This window comes from Calonectris borealis, chromosome 24 (genome assembly GCF_964195595.1).
Source record: "Calonectris borealis chromosome 24, bCalBor7.hap1.2, whole genome shotgun sequence".
NCBI classification, from domain to species: Eukaryota; Metazoa; Chordata; class Aves; order Procellariiformes; family Procellariidae; genus Calonectris; species Calonectris borealis.
The window spans coordinates 8,237,288-8,258,275 of record NC_134335.1 but is presented as its reverse complement, the minus strand read 5'-3'; the positions used below and the strand labels follow the sequence as shown (position 1 = coordinate 8,258,275).

Genomic DNA, 20,988 nt, shown 5'->3' with positions numbered 1-20,988 from the left:
AGCAAATTGTGAATTTTTTCAGAGGGCAAATCGAAAAGCTTTGAAGTGAAACGTAGCTGAGGAACCCAAAAAATGCGCAAACTTCCTCTTGCCGGACACGGATTGTCCAGGAAAAGTTTCTGATTGCCTTGAGAGTGCTTGGAAAAAACAAGGAGTGGATTAATTTTCCAACAGTTCTTTGCTGTGAGCAATTAACTGTGAATAATTTATGATCAAAATCTTGCCCGACGCTTTCAAACCTTGCCTTGCACACTTCATTTTCCATCACAACCTGCTAATCCCATGAGAGAGGAATCGCTGAGCACCCACATTTCCATCATGCAAACACCAAATCTCAATCCCATGCCAGTCCTGCAATGGCAAGGTCTCATCCCCAAGGTCTCAGCCAGGTTCAGAGGAGCTTCTCAGAGGACAAAGAAGATGACGGTGAATAAACGTGATGAAGTTTGGAGAGATGGGCTGGAAGAAGAGGCTTAAGTATGGGTCTGAGATGAACGAGGTGCCGGGAAAATGAGAGATTTGTGGGTTTTGCACTGCTTCTGTGCCACCAGCAAAGGAGACGTCAGAGCTTTTGCTTCGAGGATGGGCAGCTGAGAAGGAACACGCTTAAAAACAGTCTGGCTCAGCAAAAATGTAACCATCAGCCACATTTTTGCCATTCCAAACTGACAACTGAAGTCCTTCACCAATTTCTCAGCCAGCACAAGTATTGCAAAGTGCAAATCAGGCCAACCCGGTGCAAAACCCACCCGCAACCTCAACATGGACGGGCAAATGATTCCAGCAAAGATCCCACCACAAACTATGCAATAACTTTTTCCAACCATCGCTGCAGCCCATAAACACCCTATGAGCAACAATGCGATTTTTAATAATGCCTTTTTGGGGTGTTTATTTTGCAAATCAAAGCCCGCAGGCTTCATGCAAATCTCCCAACACCTGCACGAGTAATTGCGCTGGGTAAACACAAATGGAAATCTGCTTTTTGGTGGGCTTGCAGGATTTGGTCTAAATGGAAACCTGCTTTTTGCTGGGCTTGCAGAAATCGGGCTAAAAACAGCAGACCTAACCCAATTGCAGAAACACGGGCGAGACGTGCACAGGAGCGTGCAAAGATTTCCCCACCCATGGGAAAGCCCCGAAAACAGAGCAATGCCACAGCACACCCAATAAAAGTCTCTCCTCCCTTAAATCTGCCTCATTTCTTGATATATCCTGCTAACACGCTTGCAAATTTTCCCTTCGGGAGAGGGAAAGAAATCCCTCTGGAGCCGGCTGTTTTCCTCTTTCCCATATGGCAGATAAATCAGAGCTCCCAACTCGCCGAGTTTCCGCTTCGCATCCCTCTCTTGCAGCTCTCTGGCTCCTCCCAGTCTTACCTCCCCGCTGAATTTCCTTTTAAAATGTAAAATTCCCAATGAGAAATGACTCTACAAACCAGAAGACCAAAAAAAAGGTTTTCCTGCCAGGCTTCCTGGTATCGGCAGAGAATTGTCCCCATCCAAGCCTGAGCCAAGACACCAAAGATTGCGATGTGAGCCGCTAGATTAATTGCCTCAATTTAAACATCTTTCATTCGCCCATTTGAAAGCAATTTTTTTGCCAGATTTCCAGCCTCAATGACGAAAGAGAGGTTTGAGATGTGACGCGGTGATTTATACAAGCTCCAGCTAGCTAAAGAGTTACAAATAGTTTTGAACTCCTTTAATCATGCTTAATTACACTGTCTTATCCGTTTACTCTGAATGGTAGATCCTAAGATATGTTCAGCCTGGTCCGAACTCAACACAACGAGGAAATTGGGGACAAAAAAGGACTGGGAAGAGTTTACGGTGTGAGACAGATGTGCCAAATTTTTTTGCAACTCTTTTTACACAGTGACAAAAGGTACAACCTGGCCTTGGAGGTGCATCTCTCTGGACATACGGGCTTCAGGAGGAGAAAAGCTGAAATGCTTTGGTGCCTGGAAAATGGAGGGAACCACGTACAAGGTGGAAAAGGCCAAGGGGAACCAAGTTATTTCTCACAAGGTGTCCTCAGGATAGATAATTTCTACCATTAGCCACTTAGAGCAATGCCAGCCTTCTGTTCCAGAAGGTAATTAGGTGGACACCCATCATCATGTCTTTCCGTGCCTTTAGCAGGACGTGTTTGGACCTTGTTGGCACAATTCGTTGAATAGGTTGGGTTTGGTCTTCTTGCTGGAGATGCTTCCCAGGCCAGGTTGTGCTTGTCCTCCACAGACACATGCTCGTGTCCTCCATGGGCTCAGTTTCCTCCAACGGGAACAACCCAATGTGCCCAAAGTACATCACAGGGCACCGAGCCCTTCCACCCAAGCGCTGGGCAGCTCTCATCAAAATACTGATTGGAAAGAGGGCAACAAGACAGGGAGGATCTCCCCAAAAAGAAGTCCTTGTGGTGACCCCAAGCTCCCACAAACCCACCAGAGAAGTGATTTCAAGGTGAGCCCAACCTGCACCTTTACTAGAAACGGGGCAAAACCAGAGCCTGATCTGGACTAATGAGAAATTCAGCCGCTTCATCACATCCTTAATCCTGGGGGTTTTTTTGGCCGAGGGAAGGTCACCGGCAAGAATCAGGGCTGAAAGGACAGCCTAGGGGAAATAATTGGTTGCTGTTTATTAAAAGGGACTTTCCGAGGAGGCAAGACTCAAAGAAAAGATGCTCTGCTGTGCCATGGAGCGAATGAAGCTTCGCTTCGGGATGGAAGAACAAAAAATCGCTTTTGGGTTTTCCCCTGAGATGCCCCCATCCTAAACATCACCGGTTTAGAAAGAAATCAGGCACTTTTGCACAAATTGAAGGTGGCACCTCCATTTTCAGTGACCAAAGATTTCCCTTTGCTCCTTTAGGAGTAAAGCTGCAGCCAACAGGGTTTTATTTTTTTTGTCACCTGCCGGGTGCCTACGGTTTTGGCAGAGATCGGGCACATTTGTCACTCCGTCAAGCTCTCATTTTAGCGATCGGGGTTGACTAAAGGACTGCGAGACCCTCGGTTTCACGTACATCTTATTTTAAGCTCCACGTTTCAGTTATTTTTAGCTGGTGGCCATTTCTCCACATCCTACTGATGTGCCAAAATTTTGCAGTGATAACAGCCCATATTTCAGGGTATTTTTAAAAAAAAAAAATCTGTGTTTTCCGCCAGGCTGCCTATGGCTTGTAGGGCTCTTAACAACATGTTATCAACACGTAAGCTTTAAATCAAGACTCGCTGCACACCCTGATTTCTAAAAAACAACAGAAAACACAGCAAAAAAGTATACTTCCCCCCCCCGAAATGCTCACTGCATTTAGGGAGGGGGTGATATAATTTGCATGTACCAGAAAAGAGCAGAAATTCCCCCAAAGAAAGCCCCACTGGGGTCATGACTCACCACATCCCGCTCGATTAATATATATAATTGCCTAATTAATATAAAGCGAAGCAGCCTTACCGTTTGGGGGGTGCTCGGGAGCCGTTGCCCTGCAAGCGTCCTCCCACCGCCCCGAAAAACAAGATTTTCTGGGTAGGGATCACAACCTGGGAAAGCAAAGGATGAAATATTTGAATATTGAGAGAAAATGATGAAACGAGAAGGAGAACTATTAAGCAGAGGATGAAGCTTTCTGCACTAGGGGAGGTCTCTTGGCGGCGTCAGCGAAGCCACGGTGGGCAAGTCCGCTCTTAATGCACTTTTTTTGCAGGGTAGTGGGGAAAATAGGAGGAATCAAGGAAAACTTAGGTGGGAATATCCCCTTGGAGGTGAAAGCAGGGCTGATGGCCGAGCTAAATCAAAACCCCCCCGGGTTTTGCCTGGGCCGGTTTGAACGTCTCCAAGGAAGGACAAAAAAAAAAATCAGATTTTTAGAGGTCGAACCGAGATGTGTCCAGAAAACGAAGGCGTGCTCGTTGCCGGTCTATCCGCAAAGGATGAAGGGCGACACAGTCCCGTCCTGTCCTTTTCAGCTCCTGGAGGGCGGCGAATCCCTGGCACGGGATCTCACTGAGGGTTAGCGGTACAATCCGGGTCTGAAAAGGAGAAAAAAGGGAAAAAGCAATGAAACAGCATTGCCGTTGGCCGTGCCCCCGTTTCGCGCTGGCTGTCGCCATCCCCCTGGTTAATTATAATCTTTGCTTGAGTGTAAATGTGCTTTTACACTCGGGCTCAGACGGCGCGAACTAGGGAAGAGCCATTAACTGAAAAACAGGGGAGCTCCCAGCTGTTATTTAATAAGCAAAAGTCCACACAGATGTTAGAGATGCTGCTGCATCTACCAAGGATCTGGCCTTTACGCAGGCTGAGGTTGGGATTTCTAGACCCATCTAAACAGATCCAGTGGGAAAAATGAAGATGGGCTGAGCAAGGATCAGCTTGGCCGTGGGGGTGTTTTGTGTTTGACTGAAAAAAAAAGGAATAAAAGAGAGAAAATTCCTCAGATCTCTGAATATACATCACCTCTAGCAAGCCGCTCAGATCTCCAATATACGTCTGATAAATGTCCCTCAATATATACATCACCTCCAGATATTACCTCTATGTTAGGTGATAAACATCACCTGAGATCTCTGATATACGTCTGATATATCTACCTTGATATATATCACCTGGTAGAGAGCTCCTCCGATCTCCAATATATGTCTGATATATGTCCCTTGATACACATAATCTCTGTTGAGCTCCTCAGATCTTCAGTGTACATCTGATATATCTACCTTGATATAAATCACCTCTAGACAGCTCCTCACCAATATACATCTGACATATACATCTCTGGTATATGTCACCTGACTGGAGCTCCTCAAATCTCCATTATATATCTGATACATCTAGCATGATATGCATCACCTCTAGAGAGCTCCTCAGATCTCCGATATATATCTGATATATCTACCTTGATATATATAACCTGGTACAGAGCTCCTCAGATTGTTGATATATGCCTAGTATATATATATACACCTTGATCTGCTGAGCTGCTCAGATTCAAATATACATCTGATATATGCACCTCTAGATACACATCACCTCTAGAGAGCTCCTCAGATCCCCAATATATATCTGATATATCTACCATGATGCACACCACCTCCAGAGAGCTCCTCACACCTCCAAGGCACAGCTGAGGGACTCATCTCTGCTATACATCACCTGCAGGGAGCTATGCCTCGCGTGGTGAGGCCGTCTGGGAGATCCATGAGAATCGTTTTCCCTGGTTTTAATTCCATCCCAAACCCCTTGCAATAACAACGTTCCCATTTTTGTGCCCTCACAGACTGTATCCATCATCGCAGCCAGGAGTATGGGTCCCAAGGACAGAGATATATGGGGAAGCTTGCATACGAAGTGCTATTTCTGGAAACCTGGACGTCACCGAGGCCGTTGCTCAAGGAGAGATATGGAAGCAACTGGGTGATTTCAGGGCAAAACGGGGCAGAAACCCCCAAACATGGAAAACTTGGTGAAAGGGGAGAAAGGTCAAGATGCCTCTTGACTTCTTGGGCAAGCGTAGGTCCTGCCGAGAGGTTTAGAGACCTCATCTGGGTTATGCTAAATGCTCAGAAGGGGCTTGAGCCCAAAACTCTTCCACCGCTACAGCAGATGAAATATCCTTACGGATATTTATGACCAGGAATAAAAAAAAAACCTACTGGCTCATGCCTTGGAAGAGCATGCACAGGCTGACGCCAAATACGCAGCGAGGACCTGGGACTTGATTTGCATTGGATTTGTCCTGACAACATGATGAAAAAGCTCATGTTTTGAGGCAATCCTTCATCCTTCATCAAAGACTTTTTTCTCTCGTGGGAGAGACTTTTGTCATCTGGGCTCGCCGAGCGAAAACGTGAGGAGTGGAGGAAAAGGAGGAGATAAATAAGGCTCTGCCAGTGCTAAAAGAGCTCTGGTAGACTGATTTTCATCCTTGGAGGTGATCAGGGCTGAGGTCTTGGATGCTGTATGCATGTAGGACAAAAATACGGGCTTGAGCAGCTTCTGCACAAAAGATGCCATTTTCGTCCCCATCACAAAGAGCAGCAAGAGCCAACCCCACCGGGGACATCTCTCTGAACACCCTTGTAGAGGGAGGTAAGTGTTTTTGAGCCGGCACACAGTTTTAGTGACTTCAAAAGGCATCCTTTGAAGTTTAGCAGAGGCCTTTGAAGTCCTCCCGACGCGAAAGGGAATGGAGGAGATGCCTCCTTCAAGATGCTCCACCACGGGCGATGCAAGCCAGCAAGATACGTGGTGTTCTGGGCACTCGAGGTTGGATGGGGCAGCTGCCGGAGGGTCATAAATGAGACACCATTAACAACAAGCCATCAATCCGCCCCAAATGCCCTAATCAATCCCCAGAAATGCCCTAAATCCTGATCTACTCGACCTTAAAAACATCCAACAGTGGAGATGGGAAACCAACACCCCGGGATCTCAGCCTGTACCCAGGTTGCAAAAAGCCAAGGGCATCCCTGTTAATAAAGATTTAATTAAGTATAAGAGAATGCTAATAAAGCTGACATTTAGCAAAACAAAATCCAGAATTTTTGCAAAAAGTCTAGGATTTTAAAGCAAGAAGGCTTTCCCCAGCGTGTCACCTTGTTTCCAATGTGAGCAGATCATGATGCTTCCAACCTCATCATATCAATGCTGTTTAATTGTGACTATCATTTTTTTAGTAAATTTAACGCCAGCTCCTCTGACTTAAGTGGAAACAATGAATGGTGAAATCCCTAATGACGCTGCTGGGTTTTGTGAATTATTTTTATACCCCACACTACGCTCAGGAGTCCGTCACCAGCTGTACTGGCCCCCAACCCTACAGCCATGGGGAAAACCGAAGAAACCCTGTACGCGTGAAAACCAGTATAAAGGCAGAAATCAAAGCTCAAATTTCAGTTTAACTCTTCAAGGAGCTCCAAGGGGCAATCCCAACTCTCCAAGCGCTTTGGCAACACTCACTACCATCTGCAATGAGGACCATTGCAAAAACCCCTTTGATTTGTTGGGGTTTTTCCCCCCAGAGCGCAACTTCTGCAGCATCTCCAGCCTCTGAGCAAGGGCTGGGGCTGCGAGGTGGGGATGCTCGAAGGTGCAATATGGTATTTTCATCCTTCCACCTCCCCAGTCCTGCAAGTTAAACCTCCTGATGCACTAACTCCATCCTTGCTCAGAGAGAGTGAGGAGATTTAAGATGTGCACACAATATTTCTGTATTTCTGCAGAAGCAAAGCCACGGTCCGGGAGAGACGAGTCCATCGGTGGAGCCCTGCCATAGGCGATTTGCATTAACCAAAGGGGGCACGTATGGAAATATCAGACACCCCCACCCCCAGACGTGCACATGTGCGCACATCTGGGCCCGGGGAACAAAAGCGGCCTCACTACGCCGCGCCGATAAATAATGGAAAGTCAAAGTGCCCCGCAGAAGCGGCACCATACTGTTCGGCCTCAGGCGAGACGGAGGAAAATTCGGTACCCATGAGGTCTGGAACAGTGGGATTAATAACACATCAATTTTAATGCAGGGTGGGTTGTGGGGTTTTTTTTTTTTCCCTTTTTCCCTTTTTTTTTTTTTTCCCTGCTTCACAAACAGCAAAGTGAATGTTTGAGCATCTCGGCGGGGGGTTAATGAGGACTCTGATTAGTTATTCAGATTTGCCGATGCTGCCTCCATCCATCCTCGGATGGGGGAATAACGGGAAAGGGTTTGCAGAAAAAGCTCTTAAAGACGACCTGCTTGGCTTTCGCAGCTCGGGCGGACACAGGTTTCAGGGGGCTTATGCCCCAGGGATCCCCAAACCCAAAATCCTAGTGCCAGCTTTGGGGCGGAAAAGCACATTTTTCCACCATTTTGGGGGGATGTGAAAAGCTGCTGCGTGCTGGGCCATGCTGATTCCTATAAAGGCTCAAGGGGAAATATTTGGATTTGTGGGTTTTTTCATGTGAGAAACAAATTCTTGGGTGCTTTTAATAAAATTTGTGTGCAATTATGGTCAGAGATACATGACCAAAAATGAGGGATGCATGGATGAACGGTTGCAAGGATGCATGGATGAACAGATGCATTGATGCAAGGGTGCACAGATGCAAGGATGCATGGATGTACAGATGCATGGATGTACAGATGCAAGGATGCAGAGATGCAAAGAAGGATGGACCATCCCGTAAGCCACCACTGGGCTGCAAAAATGCAATATTTTCCACTGTTGCAGTATTTCACACAGCATCTTATAAAAGTCTAAGAGAGTGCTTTATGTCCTTGCGCAAAAGCAAGGAGCTCACCTCTTTGCTCCTTGGCCCAGAAATATTTTAAGCAGGTTGAGCTCACCCACTGCTGGAATGGTTTTGGTGTTTATTTCCAGATTTAGGCTTTTGTTCTTCACCTTTCATCAAAAAAAAAGGCGACCTGAGAAAATAGATGGCAGGTACCCGAAACAATGCTGCAAAAAGGCTTTAATGGACCCTTCTTTAATGGACCCAGAGTGGTGTTCCGTGGTACTGCAAAGGGGCCTCGTCAAAAAAAACAGGCATTATTTCAGGATTCATGTTAGGATTCATTATTTCTCCATCAAGAAGAAATATTTTAAGGATGGACAGGGTGGTGACAGCACTTTCACATCAATGAATTCATCCCAGCGATGAACGTCAGCGCTTTAGTTGGGTCTAGAGACCCAGTTGGCTCTTGCTTCGAGCATCACTCAACTTAGCGTTCAACCGGGTTTTTGGGGAGATGAACTCCCCGATATTCGTGTCATTCCCCACAGCGCCTGCCAGGATCTCAAAAGAAAGACAAACTGGAGTTATTCATCTGATTTTGTAAACGCTGGGGCTCTCCATCCCAAACAGGCTCTTTTCCCCAGGATCGCCTCCATATGCTACGTCTAGGTTTTAAACGGCACGTTAATTGTTCTGAATTAACAGCTCCAGCTGGAGGAGCAAACAAGCAATTTGCAACCTTAAGATAACGCCCAACTTATCTCAAGTGATTTAAGTTGGGGGTTTTTTGAGGGGAAATCTCGCCTTTCTGGTTGCGAATGCACTGCTCAGAGCTTGGCTAAAATCACATCACTGAGAGGATTAACGCACCCATTTAGCAGAAGTGGCTATTAGCCCATAGCCACAGGAGGAGGTGGGATGGTAGGAAAAAAAGAAGAAATAAAAAATCTCCACATTTGGCTTTACTTTAGAGACAGGAGAAGTATAATCCACCCTCTTCACTGCTGGGCAACCCAATGATTGCAGTAGGGCTTATGAATATTTTCTCCCCAACACACTTTTTTTTCATATTACATTTACATTTTGTTTCAAAATATTCATACTCTAAAAAAAAAAAAATCTTTCAAGCTTTATCCCTTTGCCCTCTTTCATCTCTTTTTCCCTTTTCTTTTTTCATTTGCTGCTAGATAGAGATGAGAAAGAAAGACCACGATGATTATTTGTTTACAAGTCTGGATCTTCAACATGGATAGATTTTTTTTTTAAATTGGCATTTTCACCACTTTAAATCCTTTCTAATATCACCCAGCGTGTGGGATTCAAGAAGCAAAGTCCATCCCCACCTCCACACCCTGTCATGCCTGGTTTCAAGAGGATCAAATGCTGCTGTCAGTGAAAAGGACTCTACAGAAATGTTATTTCTCCTATGGGAATGCATAACTGCTCTGGAAATGCAAAAAAAAGCTGTCTATGATTACAACCAAGTGTCTGCTGCCAGATCAAGTAGAAACTCCTCTTGCTACCCCAGCCAAGGTTGAGTTGGGAGTCAATGTCCATTGACCCCCATCGGCTTTCGAAGAGCGTCAAGGTTGGGTCCCATCAGATGACCAGTGTTGTGATTGGAGTCATGGTCCTCCAACAAGGTCTTCTGCTGAAGCTGGGACAGTTCGTCTCCATTTACAGGGAAAAAGGAGTTTCATTGTGTCCTGAAGACACCAAGAAGGGACACAAAAGCAATCCTTAGTACGGACGCTGCATCAAAATCCAACGATGCATCTTTCTCCAACGACAGGAGGTACCTCCAAAATACAGACCCGATGTCCAAGGTCATGGGCAACGCTGCTGGGACTTGAGCAGCCTTGGATGCCTGGATCCCCGGCGCTGAGCCGTGCTACCTGACGACCTCCTGGCTCACGTATAAAGTAACAGGAGAAGCGATAAATCACTTTGGTACCTTCCCTGGGCATGGCAGCCCTCGACAAAAGACCAAAATTCAGGGGAGGCAGCCTGACACCACTATTCCCAGCACACCCTGTTACGCAGATTAATCCTTCTTGATGGAGAATTACAATTAGGGCTCCGTCTTAAGGAGATATCAGCAATCAGATATCTTATCAAATGCCACCTCAATTATTCAAATAATCCCTGGCTCTTAGATTTGGGTGCTGTTTAGGGAAAGCGGTCCGATTAATGTGCTGACACTTCCCCATCACGTCCGACATCCTCAACTTCATGTCTGATTACGGAATTTGCATTCAATTTAATTTTTTCCATCTGGAGTAAATGAATAATCCGAGTACCTACCCCAGCCTTAATTACATTTGTTAAATTAAAAACCCGGGATGTGAGAAATTTAAATGCATGTAGCTCCGCGGCCAGACAAACCTGCACGTTCAACCTGCTGCAGCCCTGCTCCAATTTCTCTTCCTTCCCCACAGCCATGCATCAAAGAAATTACAACTAGAAAACAAAAATTCTTTCTAAGCGATGAAACAATAGATGATCTTTTGACATTTCCAGCGCTGTTTGCAGGGGAATGAGATAAAATGTAATAAATTCATATACTTCTGTGTGTTTCTTGGCTCCAGCAGCTAAAATTTCCATCTCTTTATGCAGGAGTCCTGGGGAGCAGAAATCCTTGATAATGCCAAACAATTCGACACTTTATTTTCTCTTTACTCCGCACCATGCAAAACACAGGCTTCAAGCTGCCAGCTGCTGGGAGTGAAACCAGATGCCACATCCCTTTTCCATATGGAAACAGAAATCACCCCGTCTGGGGGCGCGCGTGCTCCCCTCCGTCGCAGCCCTCCATGACCCCGGGGTTGCTACCGGCACACGGCAAAGCCTCTCCCCAACAGCCAAAAAAAATCATCGCAATGGTGCAATTGTAATTTTTTACGCTCAACCTGGTTCAGGCCAGATCCTGGTACCATCAGCCCCGGAGAACGGCAGGGAAGATTTGCCCTGAGCCACCAAATTTCCTAATTTTAAAATAAAAAGGTAAAGAGGGGGGTGGAAATAAAACCACTGAACTTGACATTTTTTTAAAAATAGCTTTGCAGAAGCTTGCTAAATTCCCCTCCTTTTGGAGAAGATGAAACTTAAAAGGCTGAAATTAATAGGTGGACTCAAGGTGGTGGTGAGAAAAGTGTGTCCGAATAATTAAAGAATAAGTAAACATAGATAGAAAATAAAGCATTTCCAGCTCTGGCCATTTTAGGAGCAATACTCCATATATTGCGTGATGGGAAATGTCAAATAAATATATTTGGGTGTTGATCTAGATGACAGCGACAAATGAAAACGTTCAGGAAAGTCTGTTCTTAGCACTCCCAAAGACTGAATTAAATAACTTACGTCTGAGTGAGCGCAATGGTAATAATCACCCCTACTTTGGGACTTGCATGACCGGTAATAAAACACGGCTAAAAATATTCAGGAAAGCCACGCTCGGGTAAAGTGAGACAGGTGAGAGCAGAGCCGAAAATAGCTTTTCCCTTCGCTCCCAGCGTGCTCGCAGCCCAGGCAACATTTCTGCACGCCGGGGAAGCTGGATTTGACTCTCCACCCCCAGAAAAATCGCCTTGGAGGGGTGTAACAGACCGTCCCCCCCCAGGCACAGCGGCAGGATTTGGCCATCAGAGAAATCAAATCCCCTCCAAGCAGGCGGCTCGGATGCAGACTGATGGACATTGCGGTTCCTCATCCTTTCTGCCTTTCTTCTGCTTTGTTTTGAGTTAACAGTTATGGTGCCGGAGGAGAAAACATCATGTTTTAGCAATGAGGTCCCCGGTGAGGCTGTTTAAAAATTAATTAGTGCCATGCAACATATTAGCAATGAATAGTAATTTTAGCTTTTGTACCTACTTCATCGCTTTCTACACCGCAGTTATTCCAGCTTTTCTATGCTCCTCCTGGCCAACCAGGACCAATATGGAGGGTACCCAAGAAATTGTTGCCCATGTCTCCTGGAGATACCCCATTCGACACCAAACACACCCCCCCACCATGTGTTCTCTGTGGAACTTTTAAATAAATTAAGGTCATGGTTGCTGAGCTGGCCAGAAGGTAGGAACCTGCTCTTCTCACGGAGCAGGTTCCCATCATCTCAAACTGCAGTCATCCAAGGGCACGAGCTTGGCTAGACCCCTCATGGCTCCTAAGCATGGTGGGTGTTGTGGTATGGAGGAGGTTGTGGGTCCTGGCTTCGTCCAGGATGGAGGACGGAGATCCTCCATGGGTGGAGATCCCACAACCCTGAGGATGGAGAACATTCAAGGATGGAGATCCCCCAACTATGAGGATGGAGAATCTCTGAGGATGGAGATCCCCCATAACCAAGGATGGAGATCTGCCAACCCCAAGGAAGGAGATCCCCCTAACCCAAAGATGGAAACTCCCCTAAACTCTGAAGGTGAAGATGCCCCAGCCTCAAGGATGGAGCTCCACAAACCTAAGGATGGAGATCCTCCTAATGTCAAGCATGGGAATCCTCCCAACCGCAAGGATGGGGATCCCCCAACCCCACAGGTAGAGATCTCCAAAACCCAAGGATGGAGACCCCCAACCCTGAGGATGTAGATCCTCAAAACCCAAGGAGCCTCAAAACCCTGAGGATGTGGATGCCCAAAACCCAAGGACCCTCACAACCTTGAGGATGGAGATTCCCCAAACTCCAAGGATGGAGATCCCCCAACCTAAGAATGGAGACCTTCCAAGGAGAGAGGTCCCCTCCAGCCACGAGGATGAAGATCCCCCCAAAACCCCAGGATGGAGACTTTCCCCCCCCTTCTCCAATCCCAAGGAGGGTGATCACCCCCTGGGCCCTCACTGGCTGCATCCCTCACCCCACACTGCACTGGGCAGGACCTGGGGGCATCACCTTGGTCTGGTGATGGCCACCCCCCCAAACCGCAACCCCAAATGAGCCATTATCCCGCTCCTTCGGGCAGCGAGCGAGGCAGCAGGGACCGAGGAACCTTGCTGCGTCGGCCGCCTTCAGGTGGATGGCGAAGCTGAGGGGAATTTACAGGGACATCTGGAATATATTCATTTTACAGCATGTTTCATATCACAGACAGGTACTTTGAAGCAGTTAAGTAGTAGCAGGGCGGCACGTCCCCATGGGTGGGCTGCGGTTTGCGCTTTCAGCCCGAGCTGCCCCGGCATGACAAAGGGGCTGGGGAGACGGAGCTGACGTTTTCCAAACACAGCTTTGTGCCTCTGGGGGCAAATCCAGAAAGACATTAAAACCCAAAAGGCCGAAAAAAAAAAAAGAAAAAAAAAAAAAAAAAAGAAGAAACCAACCCCCACATCTAAGTGATGTTGATCCCCGTATCAGGCTATTAACAGTCCCATCACAAATTGTAAATGACTCAGATAAATTAAATGGCTTAGCAGCTGTGAGGAAAGGCCCTTCTGAAGATTCATTTGTTTCGCGGAAAAGAAATTAGTCGGGAATTTAAAATCTTTTCCAGCAGCTTGACGCAGACGCCCTGCCAAAGCCCACATGTTGCTGCTCGCACAGACCCGGGATGCAGCAGGCCCCTGAAAGGAAAAGTCCTCCGCGAGCATCCGAAAGCGGGGGGGGATGCAGGCGTGCTCCCATTAGCACGCTGCTAACGAGGCTGCACCTCCTCCCAGTAAACCTATTAAAAGCCTCAAGCAATGAAGAGGTCTGAAAACAGGAAGATTTGACCCAAAACACCCCCATAGTGAGGAAAAGCCAGCGACCGAGTTGCAATAAAAAAAAAAAAAAAGGGGAACGGTAACATGGGGAGGGCTCGGAGCAGGGCAAGAAGTTGGGGTTGCACCCCCTGGGTGCAGTGAGGTGCAGTGATTCACCCCCAGATACACTGAGCCGCAGTGATTTACCCCCCAAGGAGTGAGCTGCAGCGATTGACCCCGGGTGCAGTGAGACGCAATGATTTACCCCCAAAAGCAGTGAGCCACTGTGATTTACCCCCCGGTGCAGTGAGACGCAGCGTTGCCCCAGCTGCAGCACGCCCCAGCGATTTACCTGATGACTCCCAAACCTCCCCACTTTCCTAATGCTTCCAGGCAGGGAAATACCGGGACCAAGCTGCGCTCACCGCAGACACCCTTCCTCCGGTGTTAAGCCCTGAAATCAATGCGTTAAACCTCCCCACGTTCAGAGGTTTCCCTGGCAAAGTCCTGCTCCCCATCCACGTCCCTTTTAGCTGATGCAAAATTGAGGGGGTTTTCACCTACAGACTCTATTTCGCAGGCAGCGGCATCTCAAAACCCCTTTTAGTGGAAGTTCAGAGGTATAAAAGATGCAAAACGTCCCTAAATTATTCACACGGTGTTTCAATCGAAGCCCTGTGATGGGATAAAGGGAAGGATCTGGTGACAGAGCCATGACCCTGTGATGTCTCCTCATCTCTGTTTGGATGGAGAAACCCTTCTTGTATTTACTGGGGAGAAGGGAATGGGGGAGAGGAGAAAATAAAAGGGTTTCCTCCATCCAGAAAAGGGCTGGAGAGCGAGGAAACACAAGGTGCATCCAACCAGAGCAACCCAGTTGCATTTCCCCTTTGGAGACATGAAAGCTTTCCCAAACTTTTACAGGACTTGAGGAGCAAAATGAAAGTGGGGCACAGGAAGAGAAATTGCAAACCAAGAAACCCCACCACAGCAAGAAGGGAGAGAAGCAACCAAAAAAAATAATGGTGAAAAATGAATAAGAAACTCGGAAGTGATTTTGCATTTCAAATACAGGAGGTTTTCAAAAAGGAAAAAACCCTGGAAGATCTTTTTTTCTTCCAGTTTTTCCTCTGTGTTTTGCTTCTTTCTGTTTCATTGAGCATCCAGGTGCTCCCGAGCTGGGATTTCCATTCCTCCGCCTCCTACTCGGGGCAAAACCCCAAGAACCCAGTGCAAAAAAAAAAAAGAAAACCCAAAAGTAGGACACCAAGCCCTGCTCAATCCAAACTCAGCTTGATGCTCACTAATTACCCGGTAATAGTATTTATATGCTGCTGGCACGCTCGGAAATGCAGCTCCTAATAACCGAGGTCCACATCAATATTAATGTCCCGGCTTGACTCTCAATACCCGGGGACCGACGGGAGACAAAGAAACATCACAGCAAAGTGAAGGAGGGAAGAAAATGAAATAATTTTTTTTTTTCCCCCATGTTTGGCAGGAAGGAAGTGCTTGAGATCAAATGATGGGATCCCCCCTTGGCATGTATCAGCAATCAAAATAAACATAAATTGTAAGTTCCCATCTCTGGGGCATAAATCTTCCAGCAGCAGAAACTTTTTCACCATCCGTAAGCCCTTCCACGAAATTTGAGTTCCCCCATACGTAGAAGGCGGCTGGAAAAAACTCTTCTTTTCTTGTTATGGGAATAGATTTCTAAAATTCGGGGCTTTCCCCTTACCTGCGTTACTCTGAGACGATCAGCTTCAAATATTCATCCCTGCAAACTTCAGTCCGCTTTTGGTTGCTCATGCAAAACCTCAGGCTTTGGGTTGGCTCAAGCAAGAAATGCCGCTTGAAACGAGCTCCTGAAAAGCATTTTTTTCCCAGCAATGCTTCAATCCTCATGGAAAAAGGAAGCACATCCCCCAAAATTCACCAATATTGTATTGCACGTTAATATGCACATGAATATTTGCAGAAACGTGGCTACGCAGGGCACGGCGTGGGCTGCAAACGTGCCCCGGCGCCACTCTGTAATTCGATTAAAAGGCTCTTTTCTTAATAATTTCTATGCAGAGACACTTGGCACACTGGGAGCTTTTAGGCAGAGTTTAAATGGAGTTAATAAACTATTAATAGCCTGCAGTAAGGCTGTGATAGATTTGAGCTGCATGTGCTCCACGCGCCTCAGTACAAGGTGTTATTACCGATGTCTGCGCTCGGCGCACATCAAAAAAAATCACGGAGGTTTTCCATGAAAAATGCAGTTCCAGGAAATCCCACATTTCTTGACGAAAGATGCGTATTTTCAGGATTTTTTCCATCAAAATGAAATCTGGCAATTTGAGAGTAAGCGTGGACGTAGTGTTTACCCCATGGAGTGTTGGGTATGGGGTTAAGCCGCACCGTTGACCAGTTAATTAGTGTTGATCCATGCTTGTTAGTTAGTAATATTCAAAGAAAATTAATTAAAGCCATAAAGTTCACGTCTCTCGAAACTCCACATTAGGATGTTCCCAGATCATCATCTTTCGGTGCTTTCATTTCCATGGAAGTTGAGAATTTCCTTATTTTTAGTCAAATTCCAAGCGAGAAAAAGGCAAATTCTGGAAAGATCTTGAAAATAGATGTTCTGCTTCCTCAACAAACCATGGTTATGAAGCATTTACTGACACATATTTATTTGAGCAGTTATTCAACAACGGCAACAAGTAATGTGTTGACCCTTCAGAGAAAAGCCAACCTTGCGTTGATGACGACAATGGCAATGAGTAACACGTTGACCCTTCAGAGAAGAGCCAACCCTACGTTGATGACTAGGTTACATAGAAGCAGGACTCAAGCCAACTGCCCGAAGACTGCCATAAGAATCAAACGCCGCTACAAAGTGACTTCAGATATTGCAAGAAATCCCCAGATAGAGCCTATTTATAACCTCGTTTGGCAATTTGGGCTGGAAACAGCACTCTGCAGTTGTAGGCTTTGCCATCAATTCTGGTCAAGCTCGAGAAGATCTTTCTAAAGAGCCATTGAGTGACCCAGTGGAAACAGTAATTTTTCATACAGAAATTTTCCCGAAGCTTAAATCACCTCTTTATTAAATATTTCTTAGTTCTAAGTTGTGGAAAGAGGCCATGAGGTCTATTCCAAGAGGAGCCGTCTATGAGAATTAGTCAGAGGGTAGAAACGAGCCTTTCTCAGGGAAAAAAACACAGATTTCCACTCCAGAGAATCTGATCGGCACCACTGGAGGACCCAAAACCAACCTCCAAAAAAGGGGGTTTCTGTGTTTCTTTGTTGGGGTGATGGAAGAAGAACCTTCTTCCAACCTTCTTCCAACCTTCTTCCAACCTTCTTCCAACTTCCAGGTGCTCATCACCTTTTGGGCATTCAGAAACACCGTTTCTGCAACCAAAACCACGTCAACCCACGAGAAGACCCTGCCCCACCACTTCCAGCCTTGCTCCACTTAGCACCAGAGAAAACATCCAAATCACCTCAGCTTGCAAATCCCTCCCTGCCTTTCCCCCTCCCAATGGCTGCTTTCCCCCAAGGAACCACCAAAATGCCCAAAACCTGCCAAAAAAACATGAGCTACCAAAAAATTAACCAAAATCAAACGAGAAATTGAGCCAATTAATTAATTGGGAACCGATGCAAGTCAACATGCTGCACAATCAACTTGCCGTATGGCCGCCTGCACTGGACATGGCTGGTTTATCGGCGCTCAATGTTGGCCCCCATTTTATTTACCATGAAAAAGGAGCTGCAAGGATTGGGATAAATAAAAGTAAAAACGATTTTGAGGGTTGCTGTAGCTTTTCGGCTCTCCGTTGTGATATTATTGGCTGATCTCCTACACAGCTGTTCCCCGCTGAATAGGCACATCCCACCTCCAATGCCGTTGGCCATCAACCAACGTGGGAATAAACACAAGTTTTGGGATTTTTTTCAATTGATGTGACTTACTTGGGGATTTTTTTTTTTTTTTTTTGAGGAATATGCAGTGATTTATCCAATATTGCATCTACATGGAAAAAAAACCCTTCTTTGCTGTCTCATCTCCACCGAAGTGGGCAGCCAGAGGGGGTCCAGTGCGGTGACCACCGACCCGCAGTAAAGTGAGTTGGGACTATTTAATACCAAAACTGGGGGGGAAATATTTGATTTCTTCAGCAATAAATGCTCCTTTTTCCAAAGCGCTAGTTCAGAACGGAGAAAAACATGAAGTTTTGAAATGCCTCAATGAAATTTAATTTTTGGTGTGAATCAACAGCTTCACTCAGTGCCATTTTGATGCTATTTTAAGTTGAAATGTCAATTGGAAACTAACATTTAAAAATGTCAAAACATTTCACGTCTGCAGACGGAGCCAATAGTTTTTTGCTTCCATGTGTCCAAACAGAAAATGCTTTTGGAATTTTACCGTGAAAAAAAAAATATATATCTATAAAAATCAATATTTTGACTTCTTGGAATGAAAACAATGTTAAAATATAATATTTCCTCCAGGATGCAAACAATATTTTCTGACAAGCTGTAATCACCAAAAAGTAATCTGAACCAAATGTTTGCTACCACGGTCTGTTATAGCTACACGGGAAGAGAAGAGAAACAGGGATTTTTGTTACTGTAGGCTTTCTGAACCCTTTTTTTGCCAGTTACTTCCATATTTCCACAGCTTTTATCTCTTATTATATCCCAACAGGATAAAAATTAGGGTGTGCAAAGCCCCTTCCACCATCCAGAACCATTTCCAATGCACTGATTTTCCTTAATAGCGGGGAAGAAGCCTGGAAAAAAGATGGGTTTTCTCATCTAGAAGAGGCAACATTTGATTTTGGGGGGATTTTCACTGTATTTTGCATTAATGACACCCTCTTACCCCCCTCAGTTTGGGGATTTGGGGAAAAACGGTACCGGGATTTTTTTCCCGTGCTCGTGCCATCTGCAGGGAGCACATGCACGGGGGTGGGTTTTTTATCCAATATAAATGTAATTTTCCAGTGATCTCACCTTTTAAATTCCTGTCTTGGCCATGCGTTGCCAAAAAAAAAATTCAAAAAAAAAAAGGAAAAAAAAAAAAAAGCAATCCAGTCTGGTTGCAGTAAAAAAAAAAATTATTTTTACTGATTTTTCTGGTTCCAGGAGCAGGGTGTAAAAATGCAGCGTTGCAAAATAGGATGAAAACTGGCGGGTTTGGAGCCATCGCTGGGCTGTAAAGCAAGTTTTTCGACCCAAAGCTCACAGCTCCATCATCCTTGACAAAGCAGCTCGGCCGCCCTCCATCACCTTTGCATCTCCCCCAAATTTCTCTTTTTCTCTTTTTTTTTCTGAGCCCGGGCTACAGCCCCGCGCAGGGAATAAGCGCAATTATCTCGTCTCGCCACATTTTTCCAGTCCTGCCTGAGGTTTAATTAAAGCCAAGCAAAAAACACAGAGGAGAAGCACTTTGTTCCGATATCGCCCCATTGCATGTGGTGGGGAGGGGGGGAAAAATAGGAAAAAAAAAAAAAAAAGGGAAAAAAAAAAAAACCTTTATCGTAGACTTTTTAATTTAGCAAACCTTCCTGGATATTGCTCCTTTATCATATTTCCTTTAAAGAAATATGTCTAAAAATATATATATATATGGGTATGCATGCACACATGAGTATATATGCATATATATATGTACAGTAGGATACACACACACCCTCTCTATATAAAAAATATATATATAAGCGTACCTTAATCCCCTGTAATCTCCTTGAATTACACCTAAACCACCCTCCTTGCAAGTGACCTTTCCACAAAAGGCTGTTTCTATGCCAACAGCATTGTTTGAGTCAGGCGAGAGAAAAAATATGGTACAATAATCTTTAATTTTTGCTTAATTTGGTGTTTTCACCGATGGCCAGGAGCCGGTTGATGCTAGAACCCCCCCAGTCATGGGAAAAAATTCATATTAAATATTAATTAATATATATGGAGTTTGAATATTAGGGGGAGAGTGCGGTAACCTCAACCCAATTTAGACTTTGCCTAAATTCCCAGCATTGTTTTTGGGTGAAATTCCCCTTGTTTTGGGGTTTAGGAGCAAAATCCTATAGTTTTAAGGTCCTTTTCACCTTAAAATCTGTATTTCTATCTCCTGCCTCATCTCACCCTGCTAACGCGACCTGCGGGCATCAGTTCCTATTGAAAAGTCCAAACGTAAAATCCCGAAAATCCCCAATTTTTTCCATTTTCACTGATTTTTAGGGAATTCCAGCAAGGAGCTTGTGTCCAATGGAAAAAAACAAAATTACAATGAAGAACAGACCTGAACTCCAAAAAATTTGGAGAAATTGTTAAAAAAATAATATGCATCACACCGGCGAGTAACCCCGGGTAATAACGTGGTGATGAGATTTGGCGGAGTAAAAGCAGCTCAATATAAATAATTTTCTGCAAATAAAGGCTGGTTTGGGTCTGGATAATTTTATTCCATTGAAAATTTGGGATATTTTTCCTCGCTTTCTTGAGTTCCTTGAGTTCCAACTCAGCCCATAAAGCCGCATCCCAAACCAGAGCATTTAAAAATGATAGAAAGAAGGAAAAATGAGATTTTTCCAGCACAAATTATCTGTTTTCATTTGTTTCTGGGGTTTTTTGGTATGTTTTAGAGGGTGGCACAAGGATCTGAGGCCCGTTGAGTTCCAGCATCCCCACAACTGCCTTTTTTTTGCTTGTTGAGAGAGAAACGTCATCCAAATTCCTGCATTTTTTTTTTTATTGGCAGGAGGGGGTGTATTTTTATTTTTCTTCTGACCCGACCCCAACACCTTCACGGGTCTCGGGAGGGAAGATATTTCCCGACGGCTCCATCTCGCAAGGCGCCAAACCAAGAGGATAAAAATACTGGTTGCCATGGGAACATAAACTCCAGAGTTTGAAAATACCAGAATTAAACCTCGCACTAGTTTCCGTCCTTAAACCCCCATTTTTGCATCTGTGTTTTGGCGGGTTTGGGGGGTTTGGAGCAAAAATCTGAATTTCAAGCAACCCAACCAGGGTTTAACATCCTTACAGATGTTTCCCCACAGCTGGATGCAACCCAGAACCAGAAAGACAT

The 20,988-nt window shown here is 45.4% G+C and overlaps 1 protein-coding gene across 1 annotated transcript in view; it reads right to left on the bottom strand.

Moving 5' to 3' along the window:
* The window catches only part of PKNOX2 (PBX/knotted 1 homeobox 2), a 94,741-nt gene that overhangs the window by 32,085 nt on the left and 41,668 nt on the right, over positions 1 to 20,988 (bottom strand). Inside the window, exons 2-3 of the mRNA XM_075173140.1 lie at positions 3,885 to 4,036; positions 3,462 to 3,547 (exon numbers count right to left, since the gene is read on the bottom strand). The gene's annotated coding sequence lies outside the window, so the exon portion shown is untranslated. The remainder of the gene's footprint in view (positions 1 to 3,461; positions 3,548 to 3,884; positions 4,037 to 20,988) is intronic.